General features: G+C 35.9%; 1 pseudogene; it reads right to left on the bottom strand.

The window, feature by feature from the left end:
• Nucleotides 1–8251: 8251 nt before the first annotated feature.
• On the bottom strand, nucleotides 8252–11213 carry Tuba1a-ps5 (tubulin, alpha 1A, pseudogene 5; annotated as a pseudogene).
• Between the last annotated feature and the right edge of the window lie 7555 nt (nucleotides 11214–18768).

Below are 18768 nucleotides of genomic sequence, written 5' to 3'. Positions count from 1 at the left end.
CCAGGTATCGAAGTTAAATCAGGAACAGATAAACCAGTTAAACAACCCCATAACTCCTAAGGAAATAGAAGCAGTCATTAAAGGTCTCCCAACCAAAAAGAGCCCAGGTCCAGACGGGTTTAGTGCAGAATTCTATCAAGCCTTCATAGAAGACCTTATACCAATATTATCCAAACTAATCCACAAAATTGAAACAGATGGAGCACTACCGAATTCCTTCTACGAAGCCACAATTACTCTTATACCTAAACCACACAAAGACACAACAAAGAAAGAGAACTTCAGACCAATTTCCCTTATGAATATCGACGCAAAAATACTCAATAAAATCCTGGCAAACCGAATTCAAGAGCACATCAAAACAATCATCCACCATGATCAAGTAGGCTTCATCCCAGGCATGCAGGGATGGTTTAATATACGGAAAACCATCAACGTGATCCATATATAAACAAACTGAAAGAACAGAACCACATGATCATTTCATTAGATGCTGAGAAAGCATTTGACAAAATTCAACACCCCTTCATGATAAAAGTCCTGGAAAGAATAGGAATTCAAGGCCCATACCTAAACATATTAAAAGCCATATACAGCAAACCAGTTGCTAACATTAAACTAAATGGAGAGAAACTTGAAGCAATCCCACTAAAATCAGGGACTAGACAAGGCTGCCCACTCTCTCCCTACTTATTCAATATAGTTCTTGAAGTTCTAGCCAGAGCAATCAGACAACAAAAGGAGATCAAAGGGATACAGATCGGAAAAGAAGAGGTCAAAATATCACTATTTGCAGATGACATGATAGTATATTAAAGTGATCCCAAAAGTTCCACCAGAGAACTACTAAAGCTGATAAACAACTTCAGCAAAGTGGCTGGGTATAAAATTAACTCAAATAAATCAGTTGCCTTCCTCTATACAAAAGAGAAACAAGCCGAGAAAGAAATTAGGGAAACGACACCCTTCATAATAGACCCAAATAATATAAAGTACCTCGGTGTGACTTTAACCAAGCAAGTAAAAGATCTGTACAATAAGAACTTCAAGACACTGAGGAAGGAAATTGAAGAAGACCTCAGAAGATGGAAAGATCTCCCATGCTCATGGATTGGCAGGATTAATATAGTAAAAATGGCCATTTTACCAAAAGCAATCTACAGATTCAATGCAATCCCCATCAAAATACCAATCCAATTCTTCAAAGAGTTAGACAGAACAATTTGCAAATTCATCTGGAATAACAAAAAACCCAGGATAGCTAAAGCTATCCTCAACAATAAAAGGACTTCAGGGGGAATCACTATCCCTGAACTCAAGCAGTATTACAGAGCAATAGTGATAAAAACTGCATGGTATTGGTACAGAGACAGACAGATAGACCAATGGAATAGAATTGAAGACCCAGAAATGAACCCACACACCTATGGTCACTTGATTTTTGACAAAGGAGCCAAAACCATCCAATGGAAAAAAGATAGCATTTTCAGCAAATGGTGCTGGTTCAACTGGAGGGCAACATGTAGAAGAATGCAGATCGATCCATGCTTATCACCCTGTACAAAGCTTAAGTCCAAGTGGATCAAGGACCTCCATATCAAACCAGACACACTCAAACTAATAGAAGGAAAACTAGGGAAGCATCTGGAACACATGGGCACTGGAAAAAATTTCCTGAACAAAACACCAATGGCTTATGCTCTAAGATCAAGAATCGACAAATGGGATCTCATAAAACTGCAAAGCTTCTGTAAGGCAAAGGACACTGTGGTTAGGACAAAACGGCAACCAACAGATTGGGAAAAGATCTTTACCAATCCTACAACAGATAGAGGCCTTATATCCAAAATATACAAAGAACTCAAGAAGTTAGACCGCAGGGAAACAAATAACCCTATTAAAAAATGGGGTTCAGAGCTAAACAAAGAATTCACAGCTGAGGAATGCCGAATGGCTGAGAAACACCTAAAGAAATGTTCAACATCTTTAGTCATAAGGGAAATGCAAATCAAAACAACCCTGAGATTTCACCTCACACCAGTGCGATTGGCTAAGATCAAAAACTCAGGTGACAGCAGATGCTGGCGAGGATGTGGAGAAAGAGGAACACTCCTCCATTGTTGGTGGGATTGCAGACTGGTAAAACCATTCTGGAAATCAGTCTGGAGGTTCCTCAGAAAATTGGACATTGAACTGCCTGAGGATCCAGCTATACCTCTCTTGGGCATATACCCAAAAGATGCCTCAACATATAAAAGAGACACGTGCTCCACTATGTTCATCGCAGCCTTATTTATAATAGCCAGAAAATGGAAAGAACCCAGATGCCCTTCAACAGAGGAATGGATACAGAAAATGTGGTACATCTACACAATGGAATATTACTCAGCTATCAAAAACAACGAGTTTATGAAATTCGTAGGCAAATGGTTGGAACTGGAAAATATCATACTGAGTGAGCTAACCCAATCACAGAAAGACATACATGGTATGCACTCATTGATAAGTGGCTATTAGCCCAAATGCTTGAATTACCCTAGATCCCTAGATCAAACGAAACTCAAGACGGATGATCAAAATGTGAATGCTTCACTCCTTCTTTAAATGAGGAAAAAGAATACCCTTGGCAGGGAAGGGAGAGGCAAAGATTAAAACAGAGACTGAAGGAACACCCATTCAGAGCCTGCCCCACATGTGGCCCATACATATACAGCCACCCAATTAGACAAGATGGATGAAGCAAAGAAGTGCAGACCGACAGGAGCCGGATGTAGATCGCTCCTGAGAGACACAGCCAGAATACAGCAAATACAGAGGCGAATGCCAGCAGCAAACCACTGAACTGAGAATAGGTCCCCCGTTGAAGGAATCAGAGAAAGAACTGGAAGAGCTTGAAGGGGCTCGAGACCCCATATGTACAACAATGCCAAGCAACCAGAGCTTCCAGGGACTAAGCCACTACCTAAAGACTATACATGGACTGACCCTGGACTCTGACCCCATAGGTAGCAATGAATATCCTAGTAAGAGCACCAGTGGAAGGGGAAGCCCTGGGTCCTGCTAAGACTGAACCCCCAGTGAACTAGTCTATGGGGGGAGGGCGGCAATGGGGGGAGGGTTGGGAGGGGAACACCCATAAGGAAGGGGAGGGGGGAGGGGATGTTTGCCCGGAAACCGGGAAAGGGAATAACACTCGAAATGTATATAAGAAATACTCAAGTTAATAAAAAAAAAAGAAGACATTTAATTTAATAAAAGTAAAATACTGTACTATTTGGTTGAGGATAAGATGAAGACAAATAGTGCCCAAATCCTCTAGAAAAAGACCAGTCTTTCAGCAGGTATCTCAAACGAGAGAAAGAGAGAGAGAGAGAGAGAGAGAGAGAGAGAGAGAGAGAGAGAGAGAGAGAGAGACAGAGACAGAGAGAGACAGAGAGAGAGAGAGAGAGAGAGAGAGAGAGAGAGCCTTAATAACCACATATCAACTATAAACTAATATTTTAGTAGGAATGGTCCTGTGTGTTCCTATCATATCCATGCTGTATGTTAAATGTCTTGATGTTCTCCTGGTCTCAGGCAGGTAAATGCAATCACTGCCTTGTGCAGACGTGACAGCCTTTCTTGGCTGCAGTCAGATAAAGATGGAGAACTCTCACCTCCTTCTCCAGCTCTGTATCTGCGTGGATGGTGCCACGCTTCCTGCCATGATGATAATGAACTTCTGAAACTGTAAGGCAGCCCAAGTTAAATGTTGTCCTTTATAAGACTTGCATCGGTCATGGAGTCTCTTCACAGCAATGGAAATCCTAACTTCTAAGACAAACAGTCTGTCTGTGTGTGTGTGTGTGTGTGTGTGTGTGTGTGTGTGTGTGTGTGTCTGTGTGTGTGTGTGTGTCTGTGTGTGTGTGTGTGGTGACAGTTTATAGTTTCCTTATATGACTCACCTGATTTAGCACTTCCTATTCTATTCATCTTTCCTCTTCATACTGCTGGAATTCAATAGACAGTTTCCTGACCTGTAATCACGCCTTACTATTTTCATACTCACTCTGGGTACTGTAATTCGAATCCACAAATATAGTGTCAAAACTAACATCCACATTTAGAAGAGAACATGGAGAATCTGTCTTTCTAGATATATATTATCTTAATGAAATATTCACAAACTGAATAAAGGCATATATCAAAATTATCCCTTACAATCAAATTGGCTTTATCACAGAAATATAAAGATTCAGCCTATATGTCAATAAATATAATAAATCATAAAATATGCTCAGAGATAAAAAATCAAATGATCACCTAAATATATGATGATTAAGCCAGTAAAAAAAAATCTTCAACATGTTTTTGTAATAAAAGTCCTACAAAGGAAGGACTAACAGGAATTTACCCCAACATATTAAGATCCATGTGACAAAGGTGCTTCCTTCATCTACGTAAATGGAGCAAACCTAAAAGTACAGCCACTGAAATCAGGAAAATTTCATGGATGTCTGCTATCTCCATTCCTTTTGAATGTATTGTTCAATGTAGTAGCTAGAGCAGTAAAGTAAAGGAAATTAGAGAAATACAAATAGGAAAAGATGATGTGATACTGCAAACAAGACAGACAAAAAACTCAGCTATTAGAGATAATTAACAATTTCATCAACATGGCTCTACAAAAATTAACATACAAAAATAAGTACCTATTCTACACACCAAAACATACAAGGAGTTTCTATTGCTATGAATTTCATTTCTTATGTCACAATCATGTCTTTCCATACATTTCATTAACTAAGAAGGCCAATGTGTTGTGTGTATGTGTGTGTGTTTCTGATACTGTTGTCATTCCCACAATAACAGTCAGGGCAATAGACCCACTATTAAGTATATTGGAATAGTAGCTCAAAATTCACACACACACACACACACACACACACACACACACACATATATGTATATGTATAATGTGAGATTGCCTTGTTACTACATGGGGTACAGACAGTAATAAAGCTCCATGTTTCAACTTATGTAATCTCTAGTTATATATTATGCAAAATATTTCACATCCTTACTTTTTATACCCACTACAAGTTAAGTTTGATCATAGCAGATGTCTCTTTGTTTTGTTTTCCACTTTGTATTGCATGCTGTGATCAAAACTGTTATAATACAATACAGTAAATATCTCTCAGTTAAGTTATTACACATTGAATTTCCTGAATCACAAAGGAGAAATAGATGCTCATTACTTCTTAACTTGTCCAGGATCACATAAACATGTAGTAATAGAGTTAGAATTTAAATCTAACTCCATGTTAACATTTAATTTATGTTTTCCTTTTAAAGGAATATCTGTCCAAACAACATCTTATTCTTCCTATTTATTCCCCATATTTAAATACTGAATATAAGTGTAAAAGGTGTTATGTGAGCTGATGACATATGAGTCTACTACACACCACTGTACCACTGTTACTGTATGATACAATGCTGCTCAATTAATTCTTTAATATATTCTATTACAAATAAATTATATAATATTGTGTGTATGTGTTTGTGTATGTGTTCAATATCAAATTCGCTTTAAATAAAGCAGTTTAGAGTAACCAACCAACCAAAATTCCTGTGTACATAACTGTTAACACAACAGAAATAAAATGTGCTTCAAACTAAATATTCCATCCTGCCAGAAGCTCTTCACTGATGCTCCTTTGCTTTGCACTTACAACACACTAAAACTGTTGAAAGAAAACAGAAGAACAGATGTAGAGGAGCTGGAGTTCCTCCATAGAATTCTAAATGGCACACAGACTCCTTGTAACAGCAAATAAAAGCTTGCAATCATTAAGATGCCTTGAAAGGAAGACAAAGAACTCAACGAACATTTAGATTCCCAACAAACCATTTCGTCTTTGTCAGAATTTAATTTAAAACACTTTTGACATTCAATTATTCACTGTAGAACGACTCAGAATCACATCATCTGCTGCCAAAGTTAAATTACCAAAGAGAGAGACATAAACCTGAGTGTTTCCTTCATAAGATAGCCCATAATGATAAAAAATTCATCCTACAGGCATCATGTACTATACGCTTTAACACAGTTTCTAAGCAAAGATCGATCTCCAGCTACTTGTGGAACCTAGAAGTAACTCGAGAAGTAACATTGACTTCCATAGTAATCATTTTAATTGGATCTAAGCTTAATTTAATAAATTTTATTGTGTTATTTTTACTAGTGTCAGCTGTTTATTAACACTCTTTCAAACTGGCTTATCTATTTACAATTTATCTTGTTGACATGTTTTAATGAATATTCAAATTTGATGGATTAAAATAGATTAACTATGAAATATAGTCAAACCAGCAAATCTTAAAAGTAATAATTTGATGCATTCAAATGAGGTATCTATTAACCATGAGTGGCTTTTATACCTCATAAAAGATCACATGTCTCTGAAGGACTTTTCCCAACTGTTGATCCCAAATGAAAATCTTTAACCCTTTCTCTCACCTTCTATTCTAACCTGCCATTGAATTCAGTATAAATTGTAAGATAGGACTGTCCTTCATAATCATTGATTCTTCTAATCTAAACATCTTTGACGATTGGATATATCTTAATTGTGTGGGAAAATGTCATCTATCAGTATAGAAAGTGATAATTGGCTTGAACAATATTTATTTATTTATTTATTATTTATTTATGTATGTAACATGCCTGTTTCATCATGAAGGCCAAACTCTAAGCCTGAACAATTACTTTCCCTCACCATTCTCCACTAATTACAAATTGTAAGATGGCTTTCTGGTAAGTATATATTCATTATACAAATAATGGGCTTTGGTTAAAATTTTAAAGATCTCTCTCTCTCTCTCTCTCTCTCTCTCTCTCTCTCTCATGTGAGTGTATATATGAATTTGCTTGTGTGTGAAATAAAGAGGGCATCCAGTTCCCTGGAGTTTTTTCAGTTAGTAAGGAGCCAAGTTAAAGTGGGAATTGAACCCAGGTTTTTGGCAGGAGCATTTTGGTGCTTTGAGTGGTTACAGGCTCATGTATGTGAACACTTGCTAACATTTTCAGAGGTTTAGAAAAGATATTCTTCTTAAAGGAATTATTTCACTGAAGGTGGCCTTTAAGAGACCTTGAACAATTTCTGGTTGTTTTCTAGACTCTGTGATTATAGTTCAAGATGCATGAGATCAGTTTGCTATTATAGCTGCCCTGCCTGCTACCATGCCTTGCTCTTCCTCTGACATTTTGAACTCTTATCTCCCTGGCATCATAAAACCAAATAAAATTGTTCTTCCATAAATTGCTTTGGATATGTGGTTTATCAGATCAATAGCAAAATAACTAACCCATGTATCCAATACTTGAAAACATGAGCCATCTCTACAGACATGTTTCTGTGATAGTTTCATGCATGCCTATAGTACAATTTAGCTGTCATTATCCTCTCTTGTGTCTCCTGTTCCCTAATGTTAGTCTCCTTCACAGTAGTTCCTCTGATACTTTCATGTGCTTCTTTCTTTTTTGTTTAAAGTGGATTAATCTTCATGAAGAAAATAGGAGATATTTGTCTTTCTGAATCTTATCTTCGTTGCTTAACATGATGATCTCAATCCACATAACTGTTATAGGGAGAGCATATATTTTATATCCCTCACCATTTACTCCCTGAAATACAGTGCTATTCTCTTTTCTCTTTCTAGACATGATAAATGAATTTTGAGGATATAGTCAGTATTTTTTAAGATAGGGAATGTTTTATTTAAAACCCATCAGTGAAGTGGATGGCTTGGGTCTCTGACAAACCATTCACATTTGAGCATAAGTCAGTAACTGTATGCAATCACTCATTGTTAGATACAAATTTACTGATCAGACCACAACTTTCTTTGATGGAACAGAAGAAGTTTCCCTGTGAAAGCAGCACTTTTGAAATATGTAATTCAGTGTTCCTCTCCTTCATCTTATGCTTGCCTTCAAGAGAATCCACACTATCCTCCTCATAATCCTTCTCTAGGGCAGCCATGTACTCATCGACCTCAGAGATTTCCCCTCCTAAATACCCTCACCCACATACAAGTGCACAAATCCATGCTAAGCTTACATCAGACTGACCTCCTGATCTAGGTAAGCCCAGGCCTTAGCAATGGCTGTGGTTTTGCTCAGCATGAACACAGCTCTTTGGATATTGACCAGGTCACCACCAGGTACCACAGTGGGAAGGTGCTAATCAATGCCAGTAGCAATTCAGTCCACAAACTGAAATGGTATGCTGGGTCTTGATGGTAGCAATGGCAGGATTGACATCTTTTGGCACCATATCAAAAAGCAGGCAATAAGCCATGTATTTACTATGGCAAGGGTCACATTTGACCATCCAATTGGCTGGCTCAAAGCAGGCATTGGTAATCTCTGCTAAAGAAAGCTGCTCATGGTAGGCTTTCTCAGCAAAGATGACAGGTGCCTAAGTGGCCAGAGAGTGTGGATTAAAGATTAGAGCACCAGGTTAGTCTAGAATTCTGTCTGATCTGTCAAATCAACATTAAAGGCCCCATCAAATCTGAGGGAAGCAATGACAGAAGACAAAACTTGACCTGTTAATCTGTTTAGGTTAGTGTAGGTTTGGTGTTCAGTATCGAGGTTTCTAGACAGGTGTCATAAATAACCAATTCTACTATGAAGGCACAACTAGAATGCTCCAGAGTGGCATGGGTGATAAGGATGGAATTATAGGGCTCAGAGACAGAAACCTGGGCAGGAACTGTATAAATGGAGAATTTCAGCTTGGATTTCTCTCTGTTGTCAACTGAGAGTCACTACATCAGCAAAAAATGTGAACCTAGAGCCTCCCCTGCCAAAGCTGTGGAAAACCAGAAGCCTTGTGAATTCTTTCCAAGACAAGGTCAAGGATCTCCTTGACAATGGTATAGTGGCCATAGGCATAGTTATTGGAAGCATCTTCCTTGACTGTGATGAGCTTCTCAGGGTGGAAGAACTGGTGATAATACCAGTACGAACTTCATCAATAACTATGGGTTCCAGGTCTACAAACACTGCCTGTGGCTCATGCTTGCCAGCTCTTGTCTTTCTGAGGAAGGTATCGAAGGAGACCTTTCCAATGCTATTGGCACTTAGTATTTGGCCAGGCAGTAGAGTTTCCAGCAGGCATTACCTATCTGGACACCAGGAGGGCTATCTTTGAGGGAGACTCACTCATGCATGATTGCAGCTTCTTCATACCTGCTGGCATATGGTGGAGGTGTGGAGGAGGTGTTGCTTCTCACAGCGTTACTCAGGGCTGGATGTAAAAGAACCTCCCATATCCAGTATTAATGAAAATGATAGATATATAACTAGATACTAAGCAGTCACCCTTGAAATCACTACACACACACACACACACACACACACACACACACACACACACACACACACGTTAACACACATATGAGATAAAGAAAAGAAATATAGCCCATGTATTTTAGAGAAACTGGAACAAAACAGGGGTTGGAAGGAAACAAGGTAATTCTTAAAACAGGGAAATAAAGTAATTCTATCCTAAGACATTTTTAAATTAAATTAAAGTTATTTAATTAATTATCCTATAATGCTAAAGATGAAGAATTTCCAAAGAAGATATACAATCAAATAGATATGGCTGAAGATATATAAGTAATTGAGGTCATGAATTCAAATGTCCTATAACTAACTTTCTTCTTTCTGTTTCATATAATGCGTGGTCATTCTCCTTTGCTAATTACCTCCAACTTAACTGTATTCACTCTCACGGGAATGCCTAACTTAGCAAGCACTGAATAACTCTTCCCATTGTTCAGTCTCAGATATGCTCCATTTCCTGAGATTCAATGTTCAGGGCCCAACATTGACACTCATGTTCACTCCACTACTGTGTGACTCAAAAGAAAATGCTGTTCCTCTTGTCATTTGGGTGTGATTTCTGTCTGTTCCTCAAGGTTTCACATTTTAATTCAGCGAAACTAGAAATGCAGGGTGTCAGTGTGGGTCAGTCATTCATTTCAGAGCCTATATCCCGACACAGTTTCAATTATATTTACTAAATCTTCTTCCTATGCCCTTTCTTTTCTTTTTCTTTTTTCTATTACTTAGAGCAAGGGCACACTGTTCCCATTCGATTACATGCAAGTGTTTCAGATAGCATTGGTTACCTTAGCCTTGCTTTCTTCCAATACATTTAGAAGGATCCTAGAAATCAATTTCAATACACACTTTATGAAGAGCTGACCACGTCACTCCAGTATTTAAAACACCATACTGAAAAATTAAAGTCCACTGAATGGGCATATTTTTTTTTTATTTAATCCATTGCCAACTTCCATATACTTATTTTTGAATCTGTACTTTACAATTTAAGCATATTTTACTTTGATGTAAAAATTTTTATAGATTATTCATTTTACTCCCAGAAAACTGAGTATTATTCTGAAATTTCCACAGGGATAGCTATACCAGTTTTCTACTTCTGTTCTGCTGTGACAAATCCCCACAAACAAGCTGTTTAAAGTCTTATATTGTCTTCCTATTCTGGAGTTTGATGGCTCTGCTTTTCTAAAAGCTAGGAGTTGACAGACTATAGCTCCTTCTGGAGTCTTCAAGTATAGATATATGTAGGCAGGACACTGTATCTGCAGATTGTAGAACAGAAACAGAAGACACACAAAAGCCTATTAACTGTTCATCTTAATGATTTATGCTTTTAATTATACTTCCAAGGAGGAGTTACAAAAATTGTTGAATTATCTATTTGTATATATTTATTAATGCTAAACAGTAATTTGCATAGTTTATGAAGATTCAATTATTTATAAACCTTTTCATGAAATTGCTTAAAATTTGTCATAGCCATCACATCCTATTAAAGTCTTTATCATCCCAGTGTAACAATGATTACCTGGAAAAATACTGGAACAGAGTATTCCTTGTTTGGTTAATATCCCTAGAAAGCCTGCCCTTTTCAGATAGACGAGGAATGGATAGGAACGGGGAAGGGAATGGGAAGGGAGGAGGGAGATGAACTTGTAGTCAGGATGTAGGACATGATAGAGCTGAATCATCATTTAAACACCAAAAAATGAAAAGAGATGGTGTTGCTTATGCTGTGGTTTGGATGTGACTTTAATGTGCTCTCTAAACCACCATGAGTTACCTTTTCATCCCTGTTGTCATACATTAATCTGAAAACTTATCTGACGATAGGAGTTGGACAGAGACTTTGGGAGGCAGTTAGGAATCGATAATCTGTGTAGGAAAGCCTCAGTCATTGCATCCTAGTGTCTTTAAAATATAGGAAAGGTATGAGGGGTAATACAGAGTCATACATATTCACTGCCTAAAACCAAGTGATACTCAGAGCAGGGATGGTATTCATCAAGAAGCCTTCAGCAAGTTTTAACCTCAACCTTGCACTTACAGAACTGTGAGTCTAATATATATGATAAGGCTTTGTGCTATTAATAAGTAATAAGACTTTTATCACATATTCTTAATCCAATACGTAGTGAAGACTTCTTGAAGATTGCAATACCTTTCAGCCAAATTTGTTTTAATTTCTCATATTGCAAAAATTCATCATTATAAAATAATTTTTGAAGAATCCTCACTTTCTGCTTCAAAGGAGAAAGAAAGTAATCACAGAGGTAGGGACCTGGGTGGGAGAGGGCAGAGGGATGGAAAAAGGGGGCAGGATCTGAGAGGGCCCGAAGAATGAATGGAAATATGCAACTGAAGGGTGTGGGGTAGAGGTACCCTCTAGAAAATTCCTGAGACCTGGGTTCTGAGAGGCTCCCAGGACTCAATTGGGATGACATTAGCCAAAATGCTCAACAGTGAGGAGATGAAACCTGAAGAGATCACTTCCAGTTGATAGACAGGGCCTCCAGTGGAGGGTTGTGGCAACTCACCTACCTTCATAATTTTTGACCCAATATTGTTTCTAACAGAAATGTAGGGGGAAAATGGAGCAAAGTCTGAAGAAATGACCATCGAGTGCACCCCCCCCACCTTCGGAATCATCCCGTGGGCAGGCACGATATCCTAACACTGTCACTAATGCCCTGTTGTGCTTGCAGATGGGAGCCTAACATGGCTGAGAGGCTATAACAGCAGCTGACGGATACAGATGCAGATTCTTACAGCCGTCCATTGGTCTGGATGTCAGGGACTCCATGGAAAAGTTATGGAAAAGATTTAAGGAGCAGAAGATGATGGTAGCTACATAGGAAGAAAAACAAAATAAACTAGTCCATATCCTTCAGATCTCCCAGAGACTAAGCCATGAACAAAAGAGCATGGATGAAATTGTATGTTCCCCCTGGCACATAAATAGCAGAAGACTGCCTTATCCACAAACCTAATGCTCCAAGGAAAAGGATGCTGGGGCTTGAGGCGGGGTGAAGAGAACACACCACAGAGACAAAAGAGAGGGGAATGGGATGAAGAACTTTGGGATGGGAACCTGGAAGGGTGGTAACATTTGGAATGTAAATAAATAAAATAATTAATTAAGCAAATTTAAAAATATTATGTTTATGGTAATAGTCACAACAATGATAACAACTAATGGGAAAAATGGAAGCAAATTAAATTGGAAAAAATGTATCTTGATCCTTCTCTCATAATCTCTACATGAGATTATAAATGGCATAATTAGGGTGATGGCTTGAGATGGAAGGTTAACAATGCCCTCTACATGACAGGGTGATATTTCTGTCAACTCGTCTCTTCTCAACAATCAATCAGTATGCCAATCCCAGATTTAGGAAAGACATTGTATGGCCTGCATAAAATCTTCCACTATCTCTAATAAATTATGCATTATGGGTATGTACAATATTATAAATCACATCAGGGAAGGTATATTTTGAATGTTATAACCTAGTTACATGATTAAAAATTTCCCCAAGCAGTGTATGAGTGTTGAAATATTATAAAATGACTTTTTAAAGGTTAAAGCAATGAAACGAACATATGAGGGAGCAATTGAACCTGTTTATCCTGAATATTGCAAGTTTGTTCCTGCCAAAACCCTTGGAAGTTGTTTTGCCTTATAATCTATAAATCATTTGTAAAGCTTGAAATTTAATCCCTGGTTTATTGTTCATAAAAAGAAAGTTTGAAATGTCACCCCATGCATGTATGAAAGAAAGGGGAATTGATTCATAAGAAAGACATTCAGGCATATTTAAATATTAGCACCCACCCATTCATTAGGAGATTTTTATATGTGGATGTGTTCAGTCAGAATCATTTCTGTACCAGGGATAAGGAACACAGATTAGGAAAAAAAGAAGAAAACCACTTCTTTTTGGTTAAAAGTCATATTTGAGATGATATTAAAATAGAAGATGGGTTTAATAATTTTGAGACACCAGTCCCTGCTTGTAAGGAATAGGACAGGTCAGCTTGACAGTTAGACTTTCATCTTAACAGTGAAAGAAAGAGATGAAAATGGAGTTGGTGGTAATTGAATCTGTGGTAGCAATTGACTGTAACTGAGAGTTCTGAGTATATCAAAGAAAAGCCTGTGTGATGTTGCTAACCTTTAAAAATGAATCTGAAAAGAATACCATGCTTAGCAGTCCACTATCTACAAAACTAATAATGACCTGGTTTTAATTCTCACTTATGACTTATAAATATTTAGACAATATTGAGTTGAGTATGGAAATGTTTTAAAGCCTCTATGTTGTAGGTAAATAACTATTTTTAAATGTATGCTTTCATTAAAAAATGTCCAATTCTTGACAGTCAGATTTCATTTACATTTTTCTGTGACTCCTTAGCATCATATAATTCATAATCTCAATCAACCTAGATAGTTTTAAGCAAGTTATATTAACTTTCATAGATGCCTGTTCCCCAAAGGGAGATAAAATTGAGCATGACATCAAAACCAGCCATAATATCTTACAACTTGACATGTGTTGAATACTTCAAGACTGAAGTCCCTTCCAAACTTCATTCTCTGAGAATCTCCTTTGTGAAACCATTATATTAATGTACATCCTAAATACTAGCAAACCCTTTTATGTTGGATAATATTATTCATAGAGTAATAATTGATCACTAAATTAAATTATAAGTTTCTATTGATACCTTAAGCCATTAATCATTTCTCACCTGGTGGATGGTTTATAAACTCAAGTTTGGTTTATATTCACAAAGGAGCATTTCATGAACCATATAGAACAGAGCTATAAAAACAAAATGACATCCATAGGCATGATATTAGGTTTAAAATCACTATGACAAATTAAGCTAAAATATGAAGCTGAATTTACACTGTGAGCGTTACTAAAAAAATGCATATTAAAATCATATCTGCTTCCTAAGGGAATAGATTTTAAAACCCTTTTAAGAATTTTCCATTATGAGATGTAGCTAGGATAGCCCACATCATTCTCTTTGTTTATCTGAACACTATTCATTTACAAAAGACGGAAAGGTTCTATAACTTCTCTGTAACTATGCTTCTAAAATACAAATAAGATAATATCCCCTGTATTAGAGAAATTAACATGTTCACTAAAAATTAGGCCTGATTTTTTTGGATGGTGAATATTTTCTACATCACTGCAGTTGCCTCTTTTTAAAGACATTAGAGTATAGAGAACCCTGGCCTGAAAATTGTTTGAAAGAAGAAAGTATAACTGAAGACCAATAGAACAATGAAGATTTCAGATAAGTTAAGAAAAGTAAAATTTTCTTTATATAAAGTAATTATCAATTGCTTGGAAATCTATGTCAGTTTAAAAAATGGTTATCAAAAATCCCAAATTCATAAAAATATGGAATAGTAAATGAATTCAAAGCTAATAAAAGAACCCAATCCATTACCACATGTATATGCAATTCTAGGTATAGAAAAATATGCAGAAAAAATCATATGGTAATACCCTAAGTCTTTTTTTCAGCTAAGAATAATTTAAATAAACAATCATGAAATGGGCTAAAGGGAGGTCTGCAGAAAGGCATCACATAAGAACAGGCAGAAATGAAAGCAAAAATTATGATTCACAGGGCTCAACATATTAAATCCATCACTATAAATTTAAACATAAAAAAGAAAACATCAATAGGAAGAGAACTCTCAAATATTGTAAAAAGTGTAGAAGGAGCTGTATTTGTATGAACAATTTAAAGTTATAAAACTCTGTAAAGGGTCTATATGAATTCCAGCATTATCTCACCACCTAACTGCTGGTTTTGCACAGAATATAGAACTGATAGAAACGGGAACCATCATTTTGGAATTTTGGCCACACTGGTGAATATTTCAATGCAGCAAGTATATAAACCCACACCTAGTTTTCCCTGAAATTTAACACTAATTATTTAAATTCCAACCTAACAGTAGAAAGCCTTCATATAGAATCTAGACTCGTCTCAATTTTCCTCACAATGTATTTTCTGTTAAGAAGGAAAATACACTCCACAACATTAAGAAATCAAATCAAATCAAATCAATCAACCAATCAATCAATAAATAGATAAATGAATAGTTCTCTAAACTAAGAAATAATAAAGTGTCAGATTTGGATGCTTCGGATTTAATCCCAGCACTAAGAGCTAGAAACATGTGGATCTCTGTGAGTTCTAAGCTCTGGTCTACAAAGTGAGTTCTAAAGCAGCTGTGGCTGTGTAGTGAGATCCTGTATCAGGTAACTCAAATTGAAGGAGAATAAATAAATACCCATAACAACATAGTTTTAAATCTCATGATAATCGAGATATTTTTGAAAACTGATTTGTGCATGAAAAGCTATTTTGTTTTCTTGATATTTATATGAAAAAGAAATGAAAATGGTAAATATTTTACTTCAATCGATGACCTGTTATTGCTGTCTGATACAAGGAATTTCAGTGAAATAAAATGTGAATTTTTTCTTAGGATTCTTAGCATCTGTGGTTATCTACAGTACAATGCATGCCACTTCCAGAGCTTCCAGATTATAAAATGGGTAGAGTATTCATATGTATTATAATTTGAAACCATGTATGCACAACCTGGCTTGGGATGTACATGATTTTTTTTTATTTTGTAAAGTTTATTAAGAACATCATAGTTTTAGAGAAAATATGTAGGCAGACAAAGAGATATTCTTCATAATATTTATTTAAAAGTAGTCAGACTTTGTTAATTATAAAGAGCTCAAATACAGTAGTAGGTAAAAGATCAATATCAGATATTTATCACCACTCTGTAATAGTTGTTTTTATAGTTTAGTATAAACACTTTGCTACCTAATTTCTTTTCTTAAAGAAAAATGTGTACATATTTACTAGGTTTGAGTTGGCAGAATTTTCTATGTAGTTTTTGAGATTTGTATTATTCACTGTAAGGATTCTTTTTCTTATAAAACACATTAACTAATGAATTTTTCTTTTAAAAATAAATAATAAATGTAACCAGAATGGGATGTAATTCAAAATTAGATTATGATGGCCACAATCTGCCCAAAATCAAGATTTATTACAAATAACACAGTCCAAACATGGATCATAATAGACAATGCAACAATTCTCAAATTATTTTAGCTAATTTGCAATTTTTGTTGCAGTTAATGTAGTAGATCAATTGTTGTTAGACTAATGTGAATGTTAGATCCGATGCAGGGCTTGATATCAGTTCTGTATTCCAAACAAAGTTTAAATCTTTTAAGATTCATTTTTTCTTTCAGGGTCCAGATGCCAGTTTGCTCGTTTTACTTTTATTAAAGCCATTATTAGCTCCACTGTAATTACTGACTCACCAATATAACTCTCAACTATCATTGCAACCATGCCTCAAGTGAGCTAGAAAGAGACCAATCTCAAGCCTGAATCTCTGTGAACTCTCATTGTACCCTATGGCCCCTTTAATATTTTATAGAACTGTATGTAGCTGGTAAATTATTCAGACCACATTCACTCTTGAACATCATATCTCTTTTATTTGGTTTTTGTCATAGACTCTTAAATGTGACCATCTACAGGAAAACTTATGCTGCATTTAGATGCCTGCGATGAGCTTGGGAGGAACTGAGTTTTCTAGAAACTTAAACTGTCCCTTTTGATGCCTTTGCTGAAGAACAGTAAGTCTACAGTGTACAATGCTTTCTGAAAGCTTAGAAACAAGTCTGGCTGGTTTGCATAGTTTAAACAGTTTCTTCAAAATGCTGTCATTTCTTTTATCCTCAATTGTTAAATTAGAAGAAATACCTCCGGTAGCATTTTCCTTGTGCTTCCTGATGTTGTATGGCAAGGTAAGGCCACACACTAGAGACACTGGTGTGCATTACCTGTTAAAATATCATGTTGCTTACTACAGCTATAATAACATTAATTATAAATTTACATCATGAGTGTAGCCAATAAATTATAAGAAGATAGGCTGTTAGTGAAATTTCTTAAAGGCTAATAGGGGTCAAAAGAAATGGTCCAAATTTAGTAAAACCCTATGGAAAAATTATTTCTCAAAACAATTTTCAAGAAGAAAGTGGTTTAAGATCATGACCTGTCAATGATAGAACAAGGCTCATTGTGAAATGTTTCCTGCTCAAGTTTCATAGTAAGTAAACAGTAGCACTGGGAATGCATTTTCTTTTTTTGTCTACCAGAAGGAAATGCTTGTATTTGCCAATCTGATCGCTCCCATTTTACCACCATTACTGAAAATCAGTAACTTATAAAACTCCATAATGTATCTAAGTAGGTTGTTTGTCTACTGAGAGCAGGATTTGCCTAGACACAGGATTTATTACAAATAACATGATCTAAGAACTAAGATTCTTTAATGCTGTCAAATATTAACTAGCATTGTTTACAGCACTCAGAATTATGGCTCAATTAATGTTGGGCTAAAAGATTTTACTATTGACTCAGTATTTATTTTGTGGGACTTAGTTTTTAAATATGAAATTTGTGTGGTAAATGCTCTTAAGGAAAGAAGTCCTTCATTTCACACCTTGCCTGGTAGGAGACACATGTATGCTAAGAAATGAAGAACTAGAAGTAAGAGATTCAAGAGTTCAAGCAAATACTACATAACAAGTTTCAAGTCAGCATGTTTCTTATGTGAGATACTATCAAAAAAAGAAGTGTTTAATTTAAATATTAATTTTGAACCATAAATAAGTCCCTTTCTAATTTCTTTATGTCAACTCCAAAGGCACTGAAATTTTATTGATTTATGCATCTATGTATGCAGTGATTCATTCATTATATTCACAATTTCTCTCACATACTTAGGGAATAATGAGATTTTCTCTGCAAATTCCAAATTTGTTTGTACATAGTTCTTGTTTATAGTAAAAATAGATATTTTTTTTCAGAGCTGAGGACCTAACCCAGGGCCTTGGCTTGCTAGGCAAGCGCTCTACCACTGAGCTAAATCCCCAACCCAATAGATATGTTTTATCAGGTAAATTTCTGCCCAATCTCATTATGCTCAAATTAGAGACAAGAAATTCCACTATACAAATCAGGCATGGAAATAGAATGCAAAAGAACTATTTATATAACACAGATAATTTAAGAATCAACTTTTTTGTTTTAGAAATTTCAATTATATAGTTCATTAAAAACATTAAAAAGTGAAAACAATAAATTAGCAGCTTCCTAGGACACATGGTTGAAATATGTGATAGAAAGAGTTTGTTTACTGTATTAGAAAGCTTACAAGAAAATACTGTAGTAAAGTTGCTATAGAGTTATTTAAATTTAAATATAAATTCATGTTATACTAA

The sequence above is a fragment of the Rattus norvegicus genome, chromosome 5 (assembly GCF_021556685.1).
Source record: "Rattus norvegicus strain SHRSP/BbbUtx chromosome 5, alternate assembly SHRSP_T2T, whole genome shotgun sequence".
NCBI classification, from domain to species: Eukaryota; Metazoa; Chordata; class Mammalia; order Rodentia; family Muridae; genus Rattus; species Rattus norvegicus.
Note: the sequence above shows the minus strand (reverse complement) of the source record. Positions and strands in the feature narration are given on the sequence as shown.